Source organism: Rattus norvegicus, chromosome 20 (genome assembly GCF_036323735.1).
Source record: "Rattus norvegicus strain BN/NHsdMcwi chromosome 20, GRCr8, whole genome shotgun sequence".
Lineage (NCBI taxonomy): Eukaryota > Metazoa > Chordata > Mammalia > Rodentia > Muridae > Rattus > Rattus norvegicus.
The window spans coordinates 17944291-17969276 of NC_086038.1; the positions used below are offsets into that span (position 1 = coordinate 17944291).

Here is a 24986-nt window from a genome sequence, read left to right on the forward strand (position 1 = left end):
TTTCTCTTTTCTTTTTCTATTTCAACGCGGACGGTCTTCTGGCCTCAGTTTGCATCCCAAACAGTTCTCATTTATTTGTTAGCCTTAACTGGTAAGCGTGTGTACCAGCACCTTAAGCTGACCTCACAGGAACGCAGACAAACTTTCAAATGTAAAATTGGGCAATTGAATGCCGGCGACAGTACTCAGTCCTTGCGCAAATGATCTAGCATATTTTATATCAAATTAATGCACTGAGTGTCACTGCATCAGAATAACGGGCAGACATTCTAGTGGAGGAAACATATATCCTAGATCAAGGTTCCTATGGTTTTAGCGTATTGTGTCGTTCCAGAGGAGATCCATCAGCTCAGGGCCCAGTGGTGCTGAGGGAGACAGGCATGGGTGTCTATACACTGACAGACCAGGAAGCAGGGAATGTCCCGGGGCAGGATGGTCTGTAAAGTACCCGCTCTAGGGAGCTACTGGATTCAGCTGAGCTCTTCCTCACAGCCTTCAAATAACCATGAGCCAGAGCCAGGCACCAAAATCATGAGTGGATGGGGCAGGTCATGTGAGATTCAAACCATAACAACCACGAGACACCGTCATACCTTAACCACAGAGAGACCTCACATAAAAAAAAAATATGTCTGCAGACATTATAGAGTTTCATGGGTCATGGTTTTGAGAGACAGAGTGAGTTCTTCTAACTTGACAACAGACCTGGATAAGATGTATAGTATCTGATGATTTGTGTCCTATAGTTGGCCTTGGCCAGTGACGGTTTGTTTTGTCTCTCCTAAATGCAGTGTGCTCTTGATCCCAATGGATGACATGATGCCCACACCCCCCTGCAGCTGACACAAAGCGAAGACTACCAGGCTTCAGGTTTCGCTTTCTTTCTTCTTATATTTTTGGTTGTGAGTCTAGCCTTTAACGGCTGAGCCATCTCTCCAGCCCGCTTTCTTTCTTCTAATGTAAGAAGGGGATCGATTCATGGGCCATGTGGCTTAGGAAAGCACAGAAGCTAATAGTCCTGGAAACACTAAATATACCATGCGTTATGTACAGCATGAAAGTAGACCGTATGCCATTTAATACCAGAGCCTGTGAAGGTATGTTTAGCCTCATCTTTGCACTCGGGGAAACACCAGTATTTGAGCCTCCATGTCCCGTGACCAGAGAGTAATGGCCGTATCTTGAATCTCGTCCATACATTGGTTACCTAAATCCTGAAGCTTGCTGCCCAGCTGAGGAAACTGCGTGGGTCAGCTGTTACATAAACACAGGCGAGAAGAGTCCTTTTGCATCCTTGACACTCCACAGGGAACCACACCCAACAGCATTGTGTTTTGGGTTGGGGTCGGTTCGCTTCCTTGAATTAGACACATCCTTTTCGAAACGATTGAGCTGGGGCAGCTGTGGAAGGCTACTGGTGTGTTAGGAACGCTAGTGTGTTTATTGAGAGGAGTGGCCTTTGTAGCAAAGAAAGAGTTCCTTTGATAATCAACCTTACCACTTTCCCGTAAAACACCCAAGGAGGGAAACCAATTCTCTTGGTTCTCCTCTACACTAACCTAGATGGAGCTGAAGATGGACAAACCCTCTGGATTTAAGGACAGCATGCTGTTTCACACTGGGTTTGCTGACGAGAGCATTCCTCTGCAGGAATGAGACTCTGGAAAGAAAGCTAGATTTGGACTCAACTTGTAGAATTCTAGCTTCTCCCTGGTCTCTGTCACTCCCCTCTGTATCAAAAACAAACAAACAAACAAACAAACAAACGAAGCAGGAGGATCCCTGCTTCCTCACTGGGCTTTCCTTCGGAGATCACATAAGAAGTTTGAAAGAGTCTCAAAAGCACGACACTGCAGTGTACAAAGCTCGCATCTTATCGCTATGGTTGTAGCACCTGGTACTACATTTATAAACGCCACGTGTTTTCTTTTCAGTTCTGTAATAACTAACCCTATTTCTCACTTGTGAGGACTTGATTGGACCAAAGATGAGGACCAAGACATGAGAAGCCTCTGTGTGTGTGTGTGTGTGTGTGTGTGTGTGTGTGAGAGAGAGAGAGAGAGAGAGAGAGAGAGAGAGAGAGAGAGAGAGACTTTGCTCGGCCTTTGTCACAATGTTAGCGTTTGCCTTTTTCTCAAGTTTAAAAGCTCAAACACTTCTGCTCCATTCTTTAGTGCTTTTCCAGAAGACTAAAATGTACTGATTTCACTCGGGACTGAGAATCCTACCACGGTTCAAACAGGAGGGAGAGGATGTACAGAGAGTGTGTGATTAGCTAAGTGGCCGTGAGCGGTGGAAAACCAGCTTGAAGAGGGGAAACCTCCAGAAGTTAAACCACAGCAGCACATGGTTCCTGATTCTGGCCCCAATATGGAACTATACAGTGACTCCACAGAAGCTTATACTTTTAAAAATGTTGGTGACCTTGTAGTGAAAAATATTAAAAGTCCCAGCCCAGGACATCTACCCCATCTTTGGTTATTGATTTCCGGATTAAAATCACACAGCCTTTGTATTTTTAATAAGCTTTATCAAGTACAATAGCTGGGCAGCTGCCCACCATCCATGATGATAGAATCCTATTTCCCTAAGTTATTACTTACTGTTTTCTATGTTCCATTGGGGCTGCTCTTAACTCCCATTGGGCAGCCGGCTATGCTTTTATGGCTCACCTAACCCATGGTGGTTTTTCCTTTCTCCTTTCCTGCCTATACTTCATTCTATGATGGCAGCCTCCTCCTCATCCTCATCCTCTTCTTTCTTCTCTTCCTCCTCTTTCTCCTCCTCCTCCCCCTCCTCCCCCTCCTCCCCCTCCTCCTCCTCCCCCTCCTCCCCCTCCTCCTCCTCCCCCTCCTCCCCCTCCTCCCCCTCTTCCTCCTCTTTCTCCTCTTCCTCCTCCCCCTCCTCCCCCTCCTCCTCTTTCTCCTCTTCCTCCTCCCCCTCCTCCTCCTCCTCTTTCTCCTTTCTGTCCTCATGGTCCTCTCTTTCCAAGCCCCTGAAACCTCAGCCTTCCCTATGTCTCTTCTGGCCAGCTATTGGCTGCCGGTATCTTTAGTCAACAATCACCATTAGCTGGGGACAGGGTCCCTCAGTGTCTTATGTGTGGACTCTCCCATCTCTGGGGCACCAACAGTCTTGGGGACCCCAAATTAGCATTAGAATACAAGTAGTGTTAGGCCAACCCACTCTAACTGTAACCTAGATGTGTGTGAGGAGAAGTAATCTCAGCTGAGAAAATGCCATCATCAGCTTGGCCAGCCACTAGGGCACTTTCCCAATTGCTGAATGATGAGAGAGGGACTACCCACTGTGGCCAACGCCACACCTGGGCAGGTGGTCGTGGGATCTCTCAGAAAGGGAACGGAGCAGGAGTCTGAAAGCAAGCCCCGTGCCACTATGGCCTCTGCTTTATTTCCTGCCTCCAGGTTTCTGTCATGGCTTTCCTCAGTTGATGGACTGTGATGCACAGGCAAGGATGCCATAAATCCTTCCTGCCCTCAAGTTGGCAAGCCCAGAAGCAAACTAGAATACCTGCTTTGTCCCTCCCTCCCTCCCTCCCTCCCTCCCTCCCTCCCTCCCTCCCTCTCCTCATCTTCTCCCTCCTCCTCCTTCATGTAGTCTTGCTATATAACTCAAACTAGTCTCAAGCTCATGATTCCCCCAGCTCACCTTCTACATACTGAGACTGCAGTCATGCTTTGCCATGCCTAGCTGGCCATCCATGTCTCGTGGCAAACATTTGGAAAGCTGGGACGTGGAGCAAGCTATTTCTTTTGATTTTTAGAAGAACTCAATAAGGCTTCTGTGTTCGTTGTTTGTTTCATTTGATTGAAAAATCAATAACACCGATGCATGGCAGAGTAGAGCCATTCAGGAATGGCCCGGGCGATAAAAGGCTTCTATATTTGTGGCTAAAGTTCTCGTCTTTACTGTGTCCCCCTAAATAGGTCAAAGGTGTTTTTCAAAGCTATAATAGACTCATGACTTTCAAATTCCAGCCAGGCGTATTTAATGTGCAAAGGTTAATCAGCGAGTAATCTTGGCAATCGTGTTTGTTCAGAAAACATCCATAATACTCAATCTCAGCTATTTCCCATCAAAACGAGGTCTCATGGCGTTCTTCCCCAATGCGATTCTCATTTAGTGCACACTGCCAGTCTTCCTGCAGTAGATTAAGAATGCGGGCTGTACTCAAAAGATTAGTAATTCTCAGCCTTAATTCAAGCTGAAATCACAAATATAATTAATTCCTTCAGCATTCAGACTTTCCTTTTTACATTTAGAAATGTTGAAACAAGCCCCGTTTTGGGGGGGAAATTAGAATAAATAATTAAAGGCTTTTCAAAAAGTAATTAAGAGTCAATTGACAAAATTGAACATATTAGTGGATTTTGTGCTATCTGTGAACAGCTCTTTATTCTGATTTAAAATTCCTTTTAAGATCCTTTAGAGATTACGATTAAGACGATCCCTTGGAAGATTTATTTATTATCAATCTTCTTAAGTTCAGGAACCAAATTATTCCACCCACCCCTTTCTACATTCTCCTCCCATTCTGTATTTACCCATGTGGAAGTAGGACTCCTTTAGATGAGGTCCTAGGGTCTCAACATGCCCTGTAGTGTAACTGCAGGTGAGTACATAGAGTAGCTCTTGACAGGTCATTGAGATCACTGAAGATACTGGAAATATTTGTAATAAATATCTTAGAGTTTTACTGCTTTCAAGAGACTCCATGGCCAAGGCAACTCTCATAAGGACAACATTTAATTGGGGCTGGCTTACAGTTCAGAGGTTCAGTCCATTATCATCAAGGCAGGAACATGGCAGCCTCCAGGCAGGCATGGTGCGGGAGGAGCTGAGAGTTCTACATCTTCATCTGGAGGCTATTGGCATCGTCACACTGGCTTCCAGAGAGCTAGGATGAGGGTCTTAATGGCCATGCCCACAGTACACCTGTTCCAACATGGCCACGCCTACTCCTATAAGGCCACGCCTACTCCTACAAGGACATACCTTCCAATAGTGCCACTCCCTGGGTTGAACATATAGAAACCATCACAGGCTCTGTATCCCGAATCCCTCATGAGACTTAAGACCCCATGGAGCGGGGAGTCCTGGTGGGATGGGGTGAGAGAGGTTGGGGACATCCTCTTGGAGACCTGGGTCAGGGGTGACGTGGGGGGCTGAGGGGTGGCATGAGGAACTGTCAGAGGGCAGACAAGGTGGGGGATAACAACTGGACTGTAAAAAGAAAAGATTAAAGATAATAATAATAATAATAATAATAATAATAATAATAATAAACTACAAGTTTAAAAAGTGTTATTCTCGTGAATAGCATTGATAATCCTAAGGAGTAAACCAAGCTCCTCTCAGAAAGACATCTCATGTTTCCTCTCACCTGGGGATTCCGGGTTGTATGTAGGTCATCTGGAGGCTGTAAACGGGATACCGTCTTCCAGGCAGCTAGGATGAGGGTCTTAAAGCCTACACCCACAGTGACACACTTCCTCCGACAAGGCCACGCCCACTCCAACCAGGCCACGCCCACCCAACCAGGCCACACCTTTTAATAGTGCCACTTCCTGGGCGGAGCATATATGAACCATCACAGTGAAGAAACCTATTCACTTCTTAAATCCAGTTTTTACTCGATCCCAGGGCCCCTCTCAAATGATGCTCCTTCCAATTAATAATTAACTATTTAATGCTGCGCCCTCTCTACTTCTTTTGACACATGATAAGGCTTGGTGCGCCTCCCCTCGTGCTTTGCGGTGTCATGCTAAGGGCTGGTGAGACCTTTCCCCGGCACGTGGATTATGATGCAACGGCAGGCTTGGGGTATGTGTGTAACAACCGTAGGACGCCCTTCAGTCTGGAAGGGGCCTGGTCGGAGTGTGCGCATAGCCTCTTTGGCTTTGGACTGTGGTGAAGAAGAAGACGGATTTTCACAAGGCTCCTAGGGCTGAGCTGTGAGCGTGCATCTGAGCAGCTGGGCTGCACCTCAGTATTGCTGCTTGTGGTTCTTGTTGTGAAGAGACGTCCTTTTGCGTTGCCTCAGTGTGCAGGACTAGTGCTTAAATCCTACACTGTCGGGACAGCTTGCAGGACATGTCCTTTGGGTAAATATAGAAGTAAGAGGCTCAGGACTAAGGTTAGAGTCCATCTCTGTCTTCTTGCATTGACTTGTACCTGCTACCACAGAGCCTAGGTAAATGCTATTTTCCTATTAGAACCAGAGTGGATCTCAATTCGTGTACTCGACTCTCTTCCCCCAGCCCCACGGGTGTCAGAATATTGACAAATTTAGTGAAAGGGCCCCAGGCAATTCGTGTTCCAAAACTGTACTGGACAGACACAGGCTTATGCTCACCATTGCTAGTTATGTGGTAAACACTCAACAAAAATGGCTCCCAAATACAAGGAAGGATGAATGGCCACATAACAATAGCATTTCATGGGAACTGTCTTGGGGAAGCATTTTTTTTTCCCACACAATCCTAGCATGAGGAGTGGTAGGTAGTCAATGTTTTCATTTGATGATGGGTTTAATCCCTGCAGTGGATTCGCTCTGGATTAAGTTACTCAGATGTTATCACGATGCCCGGAGGCAGAACACGATCCTTGCCGTTCTCCGGGACTAAGGGTTACTCTTACACATGACCTTGAGTGTTTTCTGTAGCCATCTTTGAAAGGCTCCTGAACTGTTGATATTCATGTGATGAACACCCCAAATCCAGCAGCCCAGGACCCACAGAAATCACACCATCTCTCTGAATCCATCTACTATCCATATTGACACCAAGCTCAGCTGAGTTACCACTCCCTTTATGTGTTCAATCTAAAAAAACGGACCTTTCCACGTCTTAGTTCCCTAATGCACGAAATGAATACAATGCCTTTAGGCCCTTGTCTCACAGAGTTGAGAGGACTAAGGGGACAGTGGCAGTAAAGCGTGTGGACACCATGCTTTGACATAGTGAGATTACCAAATAACATCAAAAAGGAGCCATTGGTACGTTTGGCTTTTGAGGGTTGCAATATCTTTATCTTGTTTGCTAGGCTTCCTACCATAATTCTTACAGTATAAAGTCACTAAGAACAGAGCATATTGTTCTCAGTGTAGAAATGTATTCTACACTGACACATTGATACATTGTATATTCGGAGATCACCTGAATCTTCAAGGCCTGAATCTTCAAGGCCCTACAGGAGCTGTGTGAATACAATTTATTTTTGTGAAGTTTCATTCTCAGAACTGCTCTTGAAGGTTTCTACCCTGATGCTCGTACACTGCTATTCATGCATTGATATTTTACATCGCACGTCGCTGTTTTTACGATGTCATCTGTTTTTACCAAAGCCTGGAACCCATTTGGTCTAGGATTGCCTTCTAACCCTGGATGCCTTGATGGCTAGCATCGACATGTGCAGACTTATCAGGTTTTTAAATCGATGTGGACTCGAAACAGGGATTCCCTGCTAATGTCTGAATCCCCCTTGCCAAGAGAAACGCGCTCACCATCAGAGACTTGGGCTGTGGCTGTGCAAAATCTGTGCCCCTGAAGGCCTGGATTGCCTGAGTCAGCTCAGTAAGTTTGCCAGATAATTAGCATCTGAGAAGAGACTGAATAGCCCAGGTTCCTCCGAGGCCAGCCATGTTGCTCTCTCAACTCAATTTTATAGAAGTCCTTGTCTTAACAGAGAACAGGGAACAATGTTAAATTACAGGAATGTTCAGATTGTACAGTTTGTCATATCTTCCCCAAGACCAATCATCTTAGAGTCGCTGGACACGGAGTCAAACATCAGGATATCAGCCCTGTCCCCTCAAATTGAATGTAACTTGCAGGCAGTTTATTTTTCTGCTTGCGTGTGCGTGTGCACTTAGGCATCCACGGAGGACATTGGCTCCCTTGGAGATGCAGTTATAGACGGAGCTATAGGTGCCTCGTGTGGGGGAGGGGAACCAAGCTCTGCTCCTTGGCAAGAGCAGGTGGCTCGTTAACTGCTGGGCTATCTCTCTAGTCCCTTACGGCTTTTCTTATATTTTTGGTTGTGAGCCTAGCCTTTAACGGCTGAGCCATCTCTCCAGCCCCTTACGGCTTTTCTTAAGAGCTTGTCAGCCGACTGTTAGAGAAGATTTCCCCTTAGAGAGAGACTAGAAGCCGAAAGGCTTCAAGATGTGCTTGTTTAAAGGGATCGGAACCCAGACACCCGCTGACATTTTGAAATGAGAAGTCACCAATGGCTAAAGGGCCTCGGAGTTGCCAGGCAGAAGAGTGTCTGTAGACTGAAAGGATAAGATGGAAAGAAATCTTGCCCTGGCTTTTCCACACTGATCTGGGGACTTTTCGGGCATGGAGGACACTTCTGAGATGCTCGGGCGGGCGCTGGCGGCCTGAATCTTCAAGGCCCTGTGCGAGCTCTGTGGATACAATGTGTCTGTGAAGTTTCATTCTCAGAACAGCTCTTGGAGGTAACGCTATTATTTGCAGTTTTAGATACTGACACTGAGGAGGACCAAGTGGCACCTTTGAAGGTGGGTCTGCCAGTACACACTGGACTCGGGGGCACGAGCAGGCAACCTCTGAGGGCTGACATTCAGGAGATCTGTCAGCATCTTTCAGAAAAGCCAGCGTTCCCTTTCTGTCTCTTCCCAGGTCACACAACAAGCACAAGGTTCTCCAGAGCAAGCTGGGCAAATTTCTAGCACCCTATCCCTATGTCTTGACTGCGACATTGATTTTGTGACTGAATATTTTTTTTAATGCACGTCTCTAGGTGAGAAACTCGAGCTTCATCTCTTGCCTTTCCCTGGTGAACTTTTTATTTTTGCTTTCAAAAGGGGCATTGGAATTAACATACCCGTTGTCTCCTTCCAAGAGCATCGCTTTTAGACACAGACTTTGATATAGCGAGACTTCCATTTCTGGGACTCACACCTTTATCGCACTTCAGCAAAAAGAAACTCATTAACTTTATTTAATGGGAAAGTTAGAGGCACGCCTGTTGAAGCCAAAGTTTTATTTTAACAGAAGAGTACGGCCCGACATATGCTGTTGGGCTTAAGATCATTCTGGGGGTGGGGTGTCTGACCAAACACTGACCCCAATTACAGGCGGTTTTAAATGCTTCTGTGCTGCTGTTTCGAACAGAAAGCAGTAACTAAACCCAGCAGAGAGGGCTTTATAAATGTTCCCCGAGAGTGTATAGCTCATTTCGTTTTCCATGGTCATTGAATTGATTTTCCTTGCTAATTATATGTAGTATTCAATTATAGTGAATTTCTAAAATCAGATGACAATCGGCCATCAGAGACGCTATGGAGCTCAAGGGGGCGGGGGTGGGGAGTGGAAAGTTTTAAAGCTTCTCCCAGCCTCTTGGTCTTTCATCCTCAGAGTACCATTTTTAGACTGTTTGATCAGGCTGTTTATACTTTGCCATTTGTGAGAATGATCAGTTACTGCCATTACCACGAATGTATAAGTTGTTAATCTTCTATTTCTGGATGGTTCTAAATCTGTTAATCTTCTATTTCTGGATGTTTCTAAATCGTAAATGAAATCATTGGTAAACACACACACACACACACACACACACACACACACACAGGCCCTTTGTAATTTATCTTATTTTGCCATTAAAAACGAGTTAACCACCACTCAAAAAAAGTATAGTAAGACAAAACACGGGCCAGATCCAGATGAGTGTGTGTCCAACTTGAACCAGTTAACTTGATGGCCCGAGCAGCACCTAGGGGAAGGGCTCCAGGGGCATAATGACGAGCACAGTCACGTGACAGGTAATATGGACAGGTGACGCTGGAAATGCTGGCTGTTAGCGGATGTATAATAATCTTAGGGGTAAATGTAGACTATAAGTAAACTGCGTTCTCCAAAAACGACGTGATAATTTAGGAACAAAATAATTCAGAGAATAAGATAGGATTATAACGTGTGACTTGGATCAGCAGTGATTCATCCTTACGCTGGTAAAATCGAGCCGAAGGTTCTTTAGGATGGCAGCAGAGGAGAGATTTGAAGGAGGCTGCCTTTGATGGAAGAGGCCGCTGTCCCTGCAAGCTCTCCAGTCTTACCGTAGGGCAGTGAGCACTCCAGCCTTCTAAAAACGTGTGCGATTTTGATTAAAAATAATTAACTAATAATTTAATGCTGTGCCTTTGTACTTCTTTTGACACGTGATCACGCTTGGTGCGCCTCCCCTCGTGCTTTGTGGTGTCATGCTAAGGGCTGGTGAGACCTTTCCCCGGCACGTGGATTATGATGCAACGGCAGGTTTGGGGTATGTGTGTAACAACCGTAGGACGCCCTTCTGTCTGGAAGGGGCCTGGTTGGAGTGTGCGCATAGCCTCTTTGGCTTTGGACTGTGGTGAAGAAGAAGACGGATTTTCACAAGGCTCCTAGGGCTGAGCTGTGAGCGTGCATCTGAGCAGCTGGGCTGCACCTCAGTATTGCTGCTTGTGGTTCTTGTTGTGAAGAGACGTCCTTTTGCATTGCCTAAGTGTGCAGGACTAGTGCTTAAATCCTACACTGTCGGGACAGCTTGCAGGACATGTCCTTTGGGTAAATATAGAAGTAAGAGGCTCAGGACTAAGGCTAGATAGGTTTTTAAATGGGTTGGGGTTTACCCTAAATGCTTGCCTAGAAGCAGAGATGGTCTGCGGCTCCTGGTTCATTTCTAAAGAGATGTTTTTACTTTAGCAGACGGGATACAACGTTGGTGGCAGGCGTGGGCTCCGAGCCACAGTTTGACTCCAGGTTTCAAAGTCTTCCATGTACAGGTCTTGTCTCATGACTAACTATGTCAGTGTTCACTCATGCCTCAACCGTCAGATGGCAAAAAGCCTTCTGGGACTGGCAGCTGGTCCCAGAGTGAGGCATGTGACATATTTGTTTACAAACTTGAATATGTACAGTTGTTGATATTCGGATTAGGAATTAAGTGAGTGGCACATTCTAGTTCAGGCTCAGATTAAGAAGAAATGTGTGTTTGGGAAAATAAACTAATATTAGTTAATCATCTATTCTGTACCTATCACTTTGTGTGTGCTATTTTATTAGTTCATAAAAAACCATGTACTGGGGGCTGGGGATTTAGCTCAGTGGTAGAGCGCTTGCCTAGGAAGCACAAGGCCCTGGGTTCGGTCCCCAGCTCCGAAAAAAAGACCAAAAAAAAAAAAAAAAAAACCATGTACTATTATTCTTATTTTATATGAGATCTGAAGAGACCAATGGGCTCTACCCAGGACTCCTAGTTAATAAAGAGAAGATCTAGAATTTGGGGGTTTTGTTAGCAACAAAATAAGCGTTTGTCTGACCAAGTTTTGCCTACAAAAGTCCACAGACAGGAATGTCACCCATGAATTTGGGGGGAAATGGAAGTGGTGGGCCTCACCCTGTTCCAATAAGACCCGTAGTTCTTTCGACTCTGAACTGGAGGTCCACCTCTCACACGATGCTCCAGTGACTGCAGATTCTGTGATGTCCTCGCCTGACCGGCCTTTCCTTCCAGTGCAGCTCATACTGATCACGAGAAGTTCTGCAAAGCCTACACGAAGAGCACGTAAGGCCTGTGCAGAGTGGCACACATCTATAAGCACAACCCTAGGGGAACTGGGGCAGGAGGATTTCCTTGAACTGAAGCTAATCTGAGCTACAGAATGGGACCCTTCTTTCAAAGAAATGTGTCGTGCGGTTTCATGTTGGACAGGAATTGGAAGCGTTGGGTTGAGAAGACTTGGTTATCCTGTGTGTGCAATCATAACAAGACTCATATCCTTTTATTGGCTATAGGGGTCATGATGTCCCTATCCGTTCTGACTGATCTGTGTGCCCATCTCCCCTCCTTTCAACTTTACACGAATTCTCTCTCTCCCTTTAGCCTTCATGCATGGCTTATGTGTCAAGTCCCTTTAAGAAGATGTGAATATTCCCAGGAACCCGAGAAAAGCTGTTGCCGGTTATGTAGTAAACACATGCATGGTGACGGATAAAGAACCAGTGAGATGAGAAATCCAGAAGAGAGGGAAAACAGATAAGAACAGAAGAGTTCGTCCTTGTTCGTGTTTTCTTCAATGGAAGTAAATGGGCCATGTCCTCCTAGATACAAGAGCAGAAATGGCGGAACCAGAAGACACAGGGCAGATGACCTTCTCATTCCTTCTGTGCCTCTTTCCATTAAAACAAAACAAAACAAAAAGCTCGCTCATATAAGAAGCAGAGGTAATCAGAATGCTACCAGAGTATTCATTTTGATGACCATAAATCAATGGATATTAAAACAGAAAACCACATCAGAATATCTGTGCCATCAAGTCTGAACTTAGCAAATACTGATTAATTGGCCTCGACCCTGAAGCCCCACAGATTCTGAAAGGCTGAACTGTTCACTCTTGGTGCCATCAGACGCGAGTTCGAGTCCTGCTTCTTGCATCACCCCAAAGCAGGTCCCTCTTCTCCACCACCCCTGCATCTGTACAGAGAAAAAAAAAACAGCAAGCCAGATAGATATGCCTGAGGGTCTTACAAACTGTGGACATTTGCAAACGTGCCATAAAAAAAAAAAAAACCACTTGGGTGGTTTAGGAAATTTGGGCGAGGTTGTCAATTTCAATTTTGAAAAAGATTAAAATCGTACAGAGAGATCCTGAAAGCTGGCCCAACAGTATTTTTTGACTACTACAGCCAGGAAACACAAAGCCGGTGAGAGCCTTAGGTAGCATGTGCTTTGTGTCTGAGACAGTTATCAAGTTGGCTGTTCTGCTGATAGAATGAGATGGGGATGCTCAATTTGCAAGGCAGAGAGAACCTGGCTTATCCGCATCCTAATTACCCCAAGAAGATACCTTATCTGCACTCTACTGTTTCCCATGCATTGACAGGTTTACTGAGTTTCAATTGATACATGGGGAACTTCGTGCTCTAAAGTAAATAGTTTTATGTCATGGTCTACGCTGTCTGTGCGTAGGCTCTGTGTGACCAGGAATCCATTACCCAGTCAAGATGATGGTCTGCACAGTACTCCCCTAAGTTAAACTGGGGTTCTTGGTCATCACCCCCTCCTTTCCTGCCTCCCCTGTTGCTACTGGTTACCAGGCAACCAGTGGTTTGCTCTTTGTCACCGCGCACTCATTTCCATTTCCGAGGCTTGTATGCAAATAGGATTATAAGAGTGCATCTCGTTCTGCCGTTTATTTAAACCGATTGACTGTTCTCAGTCACTCACGGAACGACATGCGTCAAGTTTATTTCATTTATTGCCAACTAGTATTCTATCGGATGCGTCTGACACCGTTTGCTCAGTGACTCGTGAACACGAGGGTGGATTCGGGTTTGGGGCTGTTACAGATTCACCTTTTAGGAATCTTTCTATGTAAGCCTTTCTGTGGACACACACACACACACTTCCCATGAATAGATGTCAAGAGGAGAGAAGACTGGCTCACTCAGCAACTGCAGAAAGAACTTCCAAACTGTGTTCTGGATAGGCTGCTTCGTTTAGATAACACCAGCAACACGTTTGGGGTTGTTGCTACAATTTATTTATCTTTGAATAAGATCCTTAGCTCTGAAATCTACTTAGTGTGATTGTGACAGACCATGCCTATCATTTTCCTCTCTGATTTACTTGTGCCTTTCAATTTGATAGGTCTCTTATCTATGTCTTTCTATTCAAAATAATAACTCTGCCTTTAGTTTGACTTGTTTAGATCATTTGCACACCATGCGACTATTATTATTACAGCAAACTTTAAATATCTCATTGTTTTCTTTTTTATTGTGTGTCCTTTTTGTCTGTCCTTTTCTTTTTCTGACTTCTTTTGGATAAACTTGTTTTCTCGTTTTAGTAAACTCCCTGGGGTTTATAATATTCCTCTTTAACTCAGAGGAAACTAACTTAAGAGCTATTTGTACCGTTTCTCACGCAGCATAAGAACCTCGTCGTCCTTGATTTTCATTTCTCCTCCCTTGGTTTTTACTCAGTTCTTACTCAGTCTGCTTCCACATACCTTACAACTCTGTATCCTACCTCTGTGCTTTTTATATAGTAAAATTCCCGGGAGATGTTTGAGTCTGACAGCGGGACTTCTTGCCTTTGTGTAGAAGCAGATTCCAAGCGGTGTTCTTCGTGTGTGCCTGAGGGACTCCTGCGACTCCTTCTACAAATGCAAGATGACCTGTTTTAAACCCCTCCCACCTATCAATGTTGGACAAGGCTTCATGTTGCATTTTGTTGAAAGATGCCTTCATTGGGTACAGAATTCTAGACAGATGGTGGATTGCTGCCAGTGGGTCCTTTAAAAGGTTGCTTTGTTTTGTTTCCAGTGGTGTTGTTTTGGACAAGATATCGGATATCATCCCTGTCCCTGTTCCTTGGCATTTAGTGCTTGTTTTCCTTTTACTTGTGAAAGTTCTCTCATGATCACTGATGTTTACTGTCTGTGTCAGGTGTCGGTGCAGTGTTCTTCACATTCCTGGTTCTGAGGGCCGTAGCGGTTTCTTGGCTGTTGTTTGTTTGCTGTTTGCCAGACAGTGTCTTGTTATGAATGAAGCCCAAGTTAGTCCTACAAGTGTGACCCTCCCTTCTCAGCTCCCATCCCGCTAGGTTACAGCCCGGTGTAATGGGAGCCGTTCACGGGAATCAGCGTTTTGCTTTCGTTGCTGGGAGTAGAACCCGGAGCTTCTGACACGATGGAGCAAGTGGTCCAACCCCGGGGTTCTTGACTTTCTCGATGGGTTAAAGTTTTCTTGAGTGGGAAAGCCTTTGTCTATTATTCCCCGACTATAAGTTTTGCAGCCTCCATTTTCCTCCATGTACTCTAGCACAGACGAGGTCGTTCCAAGATGCCATGCTGGTTGCCCTGTTCTTCTTACTGTCTGGCCTCTTACCCTTTGTCTCATTTTAGACATCGGTTATGCCTCCAAGTTCACTGACCTTCTGAAACACTTAATGTGCTATCAATTCTGCTACATAAAACATTATATAAGCATATTATATATGTTTAGAAATATATAAAATCTATATCTTATATAAATTAAATGTTATATATTTATGTATATGTCATATGTATCATATATACATATGTTTTTTCTCTGTGATATTTCATTTAATTTTTACCTCTGATGTCTGACCGGGTCTTTTTTTGTTTGTTGCGTTTCTAGTCACATGTTCGACATTTCGTCCAGCTTTGAACATAGGCCACAGAACTGCAACGATCTCCTGCCCTGTTAGTCTGTTCTCATCCATCTTTTAGCTGTGGGTTACTTTGGCTTCACAGGATTTTCTCCTCGCACTGGTGTTAGCCTATACTGAATGCTTCAGAGCGGATCCCAGACATTGTCCATTTTGTCCGACCGGGTGCTGCGTATGGATGTTTGTATTATAATACCAAGACTAGCTAGCTATTTGGCTACTCCGAGCCTTTGTTCTGGGGCCCGGTTAAGTGATTTGGAATCAGTTTTATCCTATTTACTATTGGTTTTTAAGACCGTCTAGGCAAGCAGTGTTGGTCTCCAGGCCTACCTCTTCTCCACTACTGAGGCAAGTCTCTTTCTGTGTACTCCGATGCTTCAGGGGAATTTTCTTCTCTGAGAGAAAACAGCATTTTTCTAGCCACTTGTCATATCTGAGCCTTGCTTCTATGTCTTTGAGCATTTCGTCCCAGCCCAAGACAGTCTCTGCCCACACACATCCTGGTCACTACTCTGCTCAATGAGGAGGCTTCCCTGCTGACCTCCGGGTCAATCTTTGAACCTCTCCTTTCTAGAACTCTGCCCAGCCCCACAACGCAAGGGTTTCCCTGTTTCTGCCTTTAAGGTTTCTCTTTCCTGTCCACTGGCCTGGAAACTCTCTTGAGGCAATGGCCAAGCTTGTTTATTTACTACATCTAAACTTGTTTCTGTATCTAAATGAACAAGTGTCTTTACTTTGATAGTTTAGCTGTTCAGGCAAGAGGTTACATTTAATTCTGGTTTAATTTCTCCTTGTTAAAACTCTTAAGTCTGTAAAAAAAAAATAAAAAGTTTTTTTTTTTTGAAGAGTAACTATATTTAAGAAAAGAGAGTAGGAAGACAGAAATCATTGGGGTGAACGTTTCAAAGTATTTGGGCGGTAGAAATAGCCCTGATGAGTTTGAATGGATGAATTTTTGAATATGCAAATAGAATAAACATTATTATAGCACGGGTTTTTAAATCCGACTCGCAGAAGAGCTCGAAAACAGCTTCCAGAAATATATTATTTATAAGCATGCCTTATAAATTTCTTCACAGCCATCAGTACTTTTACATAATCTCCATGTAAAATATAAAAGCCAAAATACCATTCCAGCCCTGAAACTAGGTTTAGTTTTAGACCCCGTGAGCGTTCCCTTTGCCCTAATTTAGCTGTGCTGATCTGTTTACCCTGCTTCCAGTAATTTCCATCTGAGAAGACTGTGGGTGGCATCCAGACTCTGAATGCCTTTCTGTGAGAGGAGTCATGTCTTTTGTGGCTCCTTCAAGTGATCGCTTCTGCTGTGAATTTTAAATAGAACAATCATTTTGATTGCCCTGCTAAAGTCTGACTCAGGGAGCCTGCAAAAGCATCTCCCTCTTCACGGAAGCCTAAGCAGAAATCTCAGGATTCCACCAGATGTTTTCAGGAGGAATTTTTCATTTTAAACGCCGGGGTTTCACGCCGGTGTCAGCAGGTCGGTCACTGTGACTCCTTGACTGCTTGAAAGGATCTGGGGGTATGGAGTGGAAAGACCGACCCGGACGATAGAACATAATGCCACGTTAATATCAGCTCTTGAGTTTTTAGTCGGATTTCATTCTCTATTATTTTCCCTTCCCCTTCGCGAAATGCTTTCCTGATTTTTGTCCGTCCTACGGAGAATCTGTGATGTTTAAGTTTCTTAGGGTGCTTCAAACAGCCGCTCAGTACATGTAAACAGCAATCTACCTGCTGTAATGGCTGACCTACTTTGAGGGCAAAGGCCTCCCATCTACAGCAAGAAGACAATCCATCCTAGTCTGGTGGGATGCTAAGACTAGAAAGACCCTAGAGTTTGCCTAGTCCAGAGGAGACGAGCATCAGGCATAAGGGACCCCATTCTTGTACCTTGTGCTTAGGGGTAACTTATCAGGAAGCATTCTCCTAACACAGAGAGATTGAGCTATCTCAGATCCAGGACCCCAGGCAGTCAGTGATAATCACTCCAAGGAAGACTATAAAATTCTAGCAGGTCTCGGTCCTAAATAGGATGTCTTCGTCAACCACTGCCTTCCCAACCCTGAGCAAGGCTCAAGAATCTATGTGGAAGAAGAGGCAGAAAGAGAGTAAAAGCCAGAGGTGATGGATGACTATAAGGAACCAGTATGTTCCAGACACAACAAGGCTGATGGACACACAAACTCAGAGTCTTGTGGTGACACGGGCACAGGTTCAAGCCAGACAGGGTCGAAGCACTGAAAAGAGAACGTGGACATGAGGTGCCACCCCTACCTAAGAAGTTAACTAAGGTCGACACCCTCTGGTAAAGGGAAAAATCAGTTTCTCCCCAGTGGCTTATCACCAGGTACACCAACCATACTCCAGGGCGGGTCCCATAACCAGGGCTAGTGGCTAACACAGAACAAACCCAATGGGATTTTTTTGGTGGAGGTGTTTTGTTTGTTGTTTGTTTGTTTGTTTGTTTGTTTGTTTTTTGCTTTGTTTTGGTTTTCTCTTATTGGTCCTTTGTTTATTTTGATTTTTGTTTTTGTGGGGTGTTTCTTTGGTGTGTGTGTGTGTGTGTGTGTGTGTGTGTGTGTGTGTGTGTGTGTGTGTGTGTTTTCCTGGAGAGGAACTTGAAGATGAGTGGATAGGGAAGAAGTTGGGAGGAATTTTCATCAACATATATGAAAAATTTTTTTCAAAAGATGTCCTAGCTGGACATGATAGCAGACACTTGTAATCTCAGCTATTCGGGAGACTGAGGCAGGAGGATTGCAACTTTGAGGAGTACCTGACAACTTGGAAACACTTCATCTTTTTGTTTTTTTAAAGAAACTTTTGGAGAAAAGGCTGGGCAGACTGCTTGGTGGCACAGTACTTGGCTACCGCGCGCCAAGCCTGGGTTTGTCTCTAATAATCGAGGATTTAAAAAGAACATAGTTAATAAGAACATAGTCACTCTCTGAATTTTATAGATCTGGGAACTGAGGCTTCCAGTCGGCCGCAGCAATAGTAATGGGACCAGGCGTCTGTCTGAGCAGAGTCCTTCCAGAGTGTTCCCGCAGTCCTGGGGCAAATATATTTGTGTGAGACAGGCAAATAGAGCCGGCAGGGAAAGAAGGCAGTGTCTTTTAATCTGTCCTTGTAGCCAGACTGGGTTTAAGTATGAAAAGGTTTTTTTTTTTAAACCGAAAGAAGAAATACATACCTTCTTTCCTTTAAATTATTCTTCGAGTAAGTCCACAGCACACATTGAGCCTCCCCTCCCATTTGGATCCCCATCCCATCAGACCTCTTTCTTCCCTAAATATTTCCTTCGCGCCATGCCCTAAGCACACAGATGACCTACATACAATCCGGAATCCCCAGGTGAGAGGAAACATGAGAGGAGCTTGGTTTCCTCATTAGGGTTATCAATGCTATTCACGAGAATAACACTTTTTTAAACTTGTATTTTATTATTATTTGTTGTTGTAAAAATATAAAAATGAAAAAAAATGTATTGTTGTCTTTTACCTTGCTGGGTCCGCACTGTGGTGCCCCAAGGTATCTGCTAGATATTTCTGCGGAAACACATCCCAACTCCACGGCGGCCCAGTGTCTCCTGCTGCTGCACACTTTCCTACACTCAAACCCTCACATAAAAGAACACACAACACAGTAATCTTTGACCCAATTGATAGGATATAATTGCCCACCTAAACATACAAAGCCCAGTACCATCCATCCCTTAAGAACATTAATAACAACCTGTAAATACGCAGAACAGAATCTTAACGTCAGCCTCCATTGTCCTGCCACGGCTTCTCTCTCTCTCTCCTTCCTGTCTCTTCTCCTCTCTATTCCAGTCTCCTCCTCTTCCTTCAAACTTCTCTCCCTCCTATCCTTCCTTCTCCTCCAATGACAGGCCTCCTTCTATCCTGTATCTGCCCCTCACCTGTATTTTACAGATTCAATGGGGGAGAAGTTGCACCTGATTCCTGAGTACTGACTAGGCAGCTGTCCTTGGGGCAGTGGAATTAGCATCAAAATACAGATAACTTCAGGACAAACCACAACAATTATTATTATCTTTAATCTTTTCTTTTTACAGTCCAGTTGTTATCCCCCACCTTGTCTACCCTCTGACAGTTCCTCATGTCACCCCTCAGCCCCCCACGCCACCCCTGACCCTGGTCTCCAAGATGATGTCCCCATCCTCTCTCACCCCGCCCCACCAGGACTCCCCACTCCATTGGGGTCTCAAGTCTCTTGAGGGATTCGGGATACAGAGCCTGGGATGGTTTCTATATGTTCAACCCAGGGAGTGGCACTATTAGAAGGTATGCCCTTGTAGGAGTGGGCGTGGCCTTATAGGAGTGGGCGTGGCCATGTTGGAATAGGTGTACTGTGGGCATGGGCATTAAGACCCTTATCCTAGCTCTCTGGAAGCCAGTGTGACGATGCTAACAGCCTCCAGATGAAGATGTAGAACTCTCAGCTCCTCCAGCCCCATGCCTGCCTTGATGATAATGGACTGAACCTCTGAACCTGTAAGCCAGCCCCAATTAAACGTTGTCCTTTATAAAACTCACATTGGTCATGGTGTCTGTTCACAGCAGTAAAACCCAAACTAAGACAGTGACCTCCCTCCCCTTTTTTTCACTTTCTGATTTTTGCTCATCCGACTCTACATTCAACCAGAGGAGGTGGATACATATTTCCAATTCATTAGAAGTTTGCAACATATGAGAACTCGTTTTCTCGGTTCCTGACACCTGTAGCTGCTTCGGTACGTATGACCTGTCCGTACATACTGAATACACGGGAAAACAAATTGCCCTAGGGAGAAGAAACCATTGCCAAACCGTGTGCAAATCTCGATGGATTACACTGGGGGGAAAAATTGTGATAAAGGAAACAAAAAAAAAGCGCATAAAAAAGGATGGGTGCTAAAAATAAGTCTAGGGCAGCCCATGTCAACGGCAACCCTAAAGGTGAGAATTTAGTGAGCTCTACCAGGTCTTTCTGGTGAGATGGAATTTTAAACCCCAAATAATCCCTAATCCCTTGACTAGATCTAGGCAACATCCTATTTTTAACTCAGCTCAACCCATCCCTTAGAAACCTTCTCTATTACCCAAAATAGCTGACCTAGGATGAAAATTAATATCTACGAGACAAACATGCGTTATATGCGGTGGTAACTGCTAGGTGTTTTTTCCGGCAGCACCTCAGCGTGCACACAGGGCTCATGGGATATAGTTTTCTACTCTCTTTGCTTTATAAGTAACCGGTAATTTAGGTGATTCCTTTTGTGCTGTTTCTGGTGACCATACTCTTGTCTTGTCTGTGACATCCATCTATTCCCAAAACCACTGACTTGACTTTTGTCGGGACCGTTCTTTCTTTTAAAAACTGCTGTGTAAACTCTGAAGCCAGGGGCCACATTTTTAGATTGGCTTATGTCGCTTACCCAGAATGCACTGGGTATTCCTCCATGGAGTCTGTTCTTATTTCCTACTGAGTAATATTCCAGCATTTGGATTAACGGTAGCTGGCTGAACCGTTTCATTCACTCGCTGCCAAAAAACTGGTGTGTCTTCAGTTTGAGGCAACTATTAATATGCTACTTAAATATTATAGACAGTTTTTAAATGTAAATACAAGTTTTCCTCGTCTCTAAAGAAAGCTACTTAGAAAGTACTGTTGGGTCATGCAGGGTATAGACACACCTTCCTAAGGAAATGTCAAACCCTTTCCTGCTTGACTATGACATTAAACGTCTCTACAAGAAACATGTGAAAACCCCGGGGCTTCCACACTGTCAAAACTTGCTGTTCCTAGTTTTGGGGTGAAGGGTTATTTTTTTAATTACTCACTCTGTGATGGGTGTATCGTACTATGAACAGCACATAAACTTGCCAAAAGATGCCGAACATATTGATCACTGGGAAGACAAACTTTTTGAAGCCTAAGAATGTGATACCTGTTATGTTTTCGTTTAAAATACAATTACATCATCTCTCCACTCCATTTTCCTCCTCCAACCCTTCCAATGTCTGCTCTTTATTCCCTCTTAAATCTATGGCCTCTTAGTCTTTATTGTATACACACACACACACACACCACATATACCACAAATACCACACACACACACACATATACAACATATACCACACACATATCACACACATATCATACACGCATACCACACACACATACCACACACACATATCACACATACAAACACACACATCACATACACATTACATACACATCACACACACACCACACATATACACACACATATCACACACACACATATATCACATATACATCACACACACATACACACCACATACACACACATTACACATCACACACACATATACCACATTCCATATATACCATACACACACACACAGCACATACACATCACACACACACATATCACATACACATTACACCACACACACACACACACACATATCACATACACATTACACCACACACACACATATCACATACACATTACGCCACACACACATCACATATACATTACACCACACACACACATCACATATACATTACACCACACACACACATATCACATACACATTACACCACACACACATGTCACATATACATTACACCACACACACATATCACATATACATTACACCACACACACATATCACATACACATTACACCACACACACACATATCACATATACATTACAACACACACACACAGATATACCACATACACACACATTACACATCACACACACATATACCACATACCATATATACCACATACACACACACATATCACATACACATTACACCACACACACATATCACATACACATTACACCACACACATACACACATATCACATATACATTACACCACACACACACACCACATGCACACACATTACACATCACACACACATATACCACATACCATATATACCACATACACACACACACATATTGCATACACATTACAACACACACACACACACACACACACACACACACACACACACACACACACACCATATAACTATACAACCCTCTGGTTCCAGTTAGCATTGCTGTGTCAGTGTTGACAACTTAGTATTGGATAACCAAGGTGCCATGTTTTATGCTAAAAAGATAAAAACATTTGTTTTTTCTGGGAACATACAATTGTGGAGATGTAGGAAGAGCTGATCTAAGCTAGATGAAGCCTGTGTTCTGAGAAGTCAAAAGGAGGCACAATAAAGACGCTGGAGGAAGGCCCAGTCTAAAAATAAGAAAACACCTCGTACCTGCCCACTCCCCGAAAGCCACTTGCTAAGTCTCTCTAATCTGTTGTAAGAAATCAGGGGAAGAATTGATTTCCCAATAATGGATTTTTGACAGTTGGTTAAAAAAAATGTTTTCAGCTGAAATGTGTAATTTTTTTCTGTGCTATTTGAAAATTCAATAGTCCCTTCCCTACAGGAAGCAGCGTATTATGAGCAGATAAGTGGAGGTAAAGTGAATTATGGGGCATCGGGCTCACAATAGGTCTCCATAAAATCGAGAGAGACACTTCAGTGGTTTGTATAAGTGCCTGAAATGTGAAGGGTAATTATGGTCGCAGAATTACCACCCTGTCAAATGCAAGCACCCCCAACAAGTTGTCCTTCCAGAGAGTTCACGATGTCTCCATTCCCTTCTCTAGTTCCTTTCGGTTGCCTGGAAGTGTGGGCTCCCTCCTTCCCTTTATTTCTGAAGGATGCACGAGACCCAAGCTGTTTCTGCTCTTAGGGTCTCATTGTACCTCCGATTTCCCCCCAAGCCTTTTTTCCTCATGTGTCAGCCTAAAAGCAAATTTCTCTCCTTTGAGGTTGAGAAGCGCTGTCGGCTGAACTTCATAGCACACGTCTGAGTTTTGGTTGAGCTGTTTTTTTCCACTTGACTGTAGTACGTTTCCATCACATTTCTTCTTGCACTGATCCTCGTGGTGGATTCGTTATTTCAAGCCATTTAAGCCCAATACTAAACTGAGTGCTTCACTGTTTGGTGAATGATTAGCGCCCAAGAATGCTGGTTTCCACAAGCTTCTTACAAGGTTGTTCTATGGTATGCTGCCTCAGGGAAGTCCTTTGCAGCCAATCATTTTCCTCTATTCATTCTGAAAATAAGAAATAACACTCTCCCAGGAGGAAGAATGACCTGAGAGTAGGTACGATAAAAGCTTGGGGTACAGGCACGGGGTGATTTGTGTAACTGTTCTGTTGTGGACCCATGGCAGGAGCTTGGAGAAGCTTGCTTCTTGTTACCATGAGAAGCGTCATCTCTTGGGTTTCAGAAGAGGGAGGAGTCGTTGTGGGATCTGTTTCCCAACACAGAGTAAGCCCTGGAGCTCCTCCGCTGTGCAAAATCTGCACGGGGAACTAGGGAGATATCTGCCTTGGATACCTTTACACAGCCTTCGTAGTTAATTTCTTTTTATTGGTTATTTTATTTCTTTACATTTCAAATGGTATCCCCCTTCCCAGTTTCCCCTCCTCAAACCCCCTATCCCATCCCCCTCCTCTTGCTTCTGTGAGGATGCTCCCCCACCCACCCACCTACTCCTGCCTCCCCACCGTAGCATCCCCCTACGATGGGGCACCAAGCTTCCACAGGACCAAGGGCCTCTCCTCCCACTGATGCGGGACAAGGCTATCCTCTGTTACATAGGCAGCTGGAGCCAGGGGTCCATCCTTGTATACTCACTGGTTGGTGGTTTAGTCCTGGGGCACTCTGGGGGGGGTGGGGGTCCGGTTAGTTGATACTGTTCTTCCTGTGGGATTGCAATCCCCTTCAACTTCTTCAGTCTTTCCCCTAACTCCTCCATTGGGGATGTTGAGCTCAGTCCTTTGTAAGGAGGATAACTTGTGCAAACTTAGAGAAATATTGTCTAGATGACTGTGTGAAAATATGCACAGAATGAAGAAAAAGCTTTAACCCCAGTTTAACAATTCCACAACACTACAAGCTTAGGTTAACCTAGCCTGGGGCCCACAAGGTCCCAGGAACTTAAGGATCTTTCTCCTCTGACCACTCTGCAACCGTGTGACTGATGAACCAATGACCTAACACCTGCCTTGCTTAGAGCCTAAGTCCAGTCAGAGCAGGTATGGTGTCATACTGTGCTTAGCGCACTGCTGAGGGCATAGGAGAAAAAGCAACTTTCTAAATAAACATCCAAAATATGATTGGAGCATGAAACTAATGTCAAAATCCATTTCAACTGGTATTCCAAGTTACTCGGGAGTGACTGATCAATTCCCCTCGGCTTATCTTGTCAGCACAGAGAACAATTACTATTCGGTGCGTGCGAGCGATTACGGGTCTTTTCCATGTTTATATTCATGTGTATGATGTGGGTGGCTGCGTGTCTTCCTGTGAGCTTGTGGAGGCCAGAGGCCAAGGTCAGGGGTAAACCGTTCACCTTTTCAATCACCCTCCTCCTCACTTTCGGAGTCAGAGTCTCTCATGGAACCTGGAACTCACTGGTTCAGCTGGACTGGCTGGCCAGCCAGGTAGTTCTAGGAATCTGCTTGGCTCTGCCTCCCTAGCGCTTGGACTGCAGGGGCCACACTATCAAATCTGGTCTTTGCCAGACAGACGTCGGGGTCCTCGAGTTTGTACAACAAACACTTTACCAGCTAAGCTATCTCCTTCGTCCCCAACTCCAGATCTTTAAGGTAGGTCTATCTTTCTCATTTTCGATGATACTAAAAAGTCAGCGTAAT

General features: G+C 44.5%; 2 long non-coding RNA genes across 10 annotated transcripts in view; one reads left to right on the forward strand and one right to left on the reverse strand.

Annotated features, from left to right (window-relative positions):
* Positions 1–24986, reverse strand: part of LOC120098901 (uncharacterized) — a 108265-nt gene that overhangs the window by 29446 nt on the left and 53833 nt on the right. The gene's annotated exons all lie outside the window — the stretch shown is intronic.
* Positions 1–24986, forward strand: part of LOC120098903 (uncharacterized) — a 51402-nt gene that overhangs the window by 9643 nt on the left and 16773 nt on the right. Inside the window, exon 3 of one of the 4 annotated variants that reach the window (XR_005497651.2) lies at positions 792–2057. The exons of the other annotated variants lie outside the window; for them this stretch is intronic. This is a non-coding gene — a long non-coding RNA (uncharacterized LOC120098903). Of the gene's footprint in view, positions 1–791; positions 2058–24986 lie in introns of those variants that run through there. 4 annotated transcript variants of the gene reach the window in all.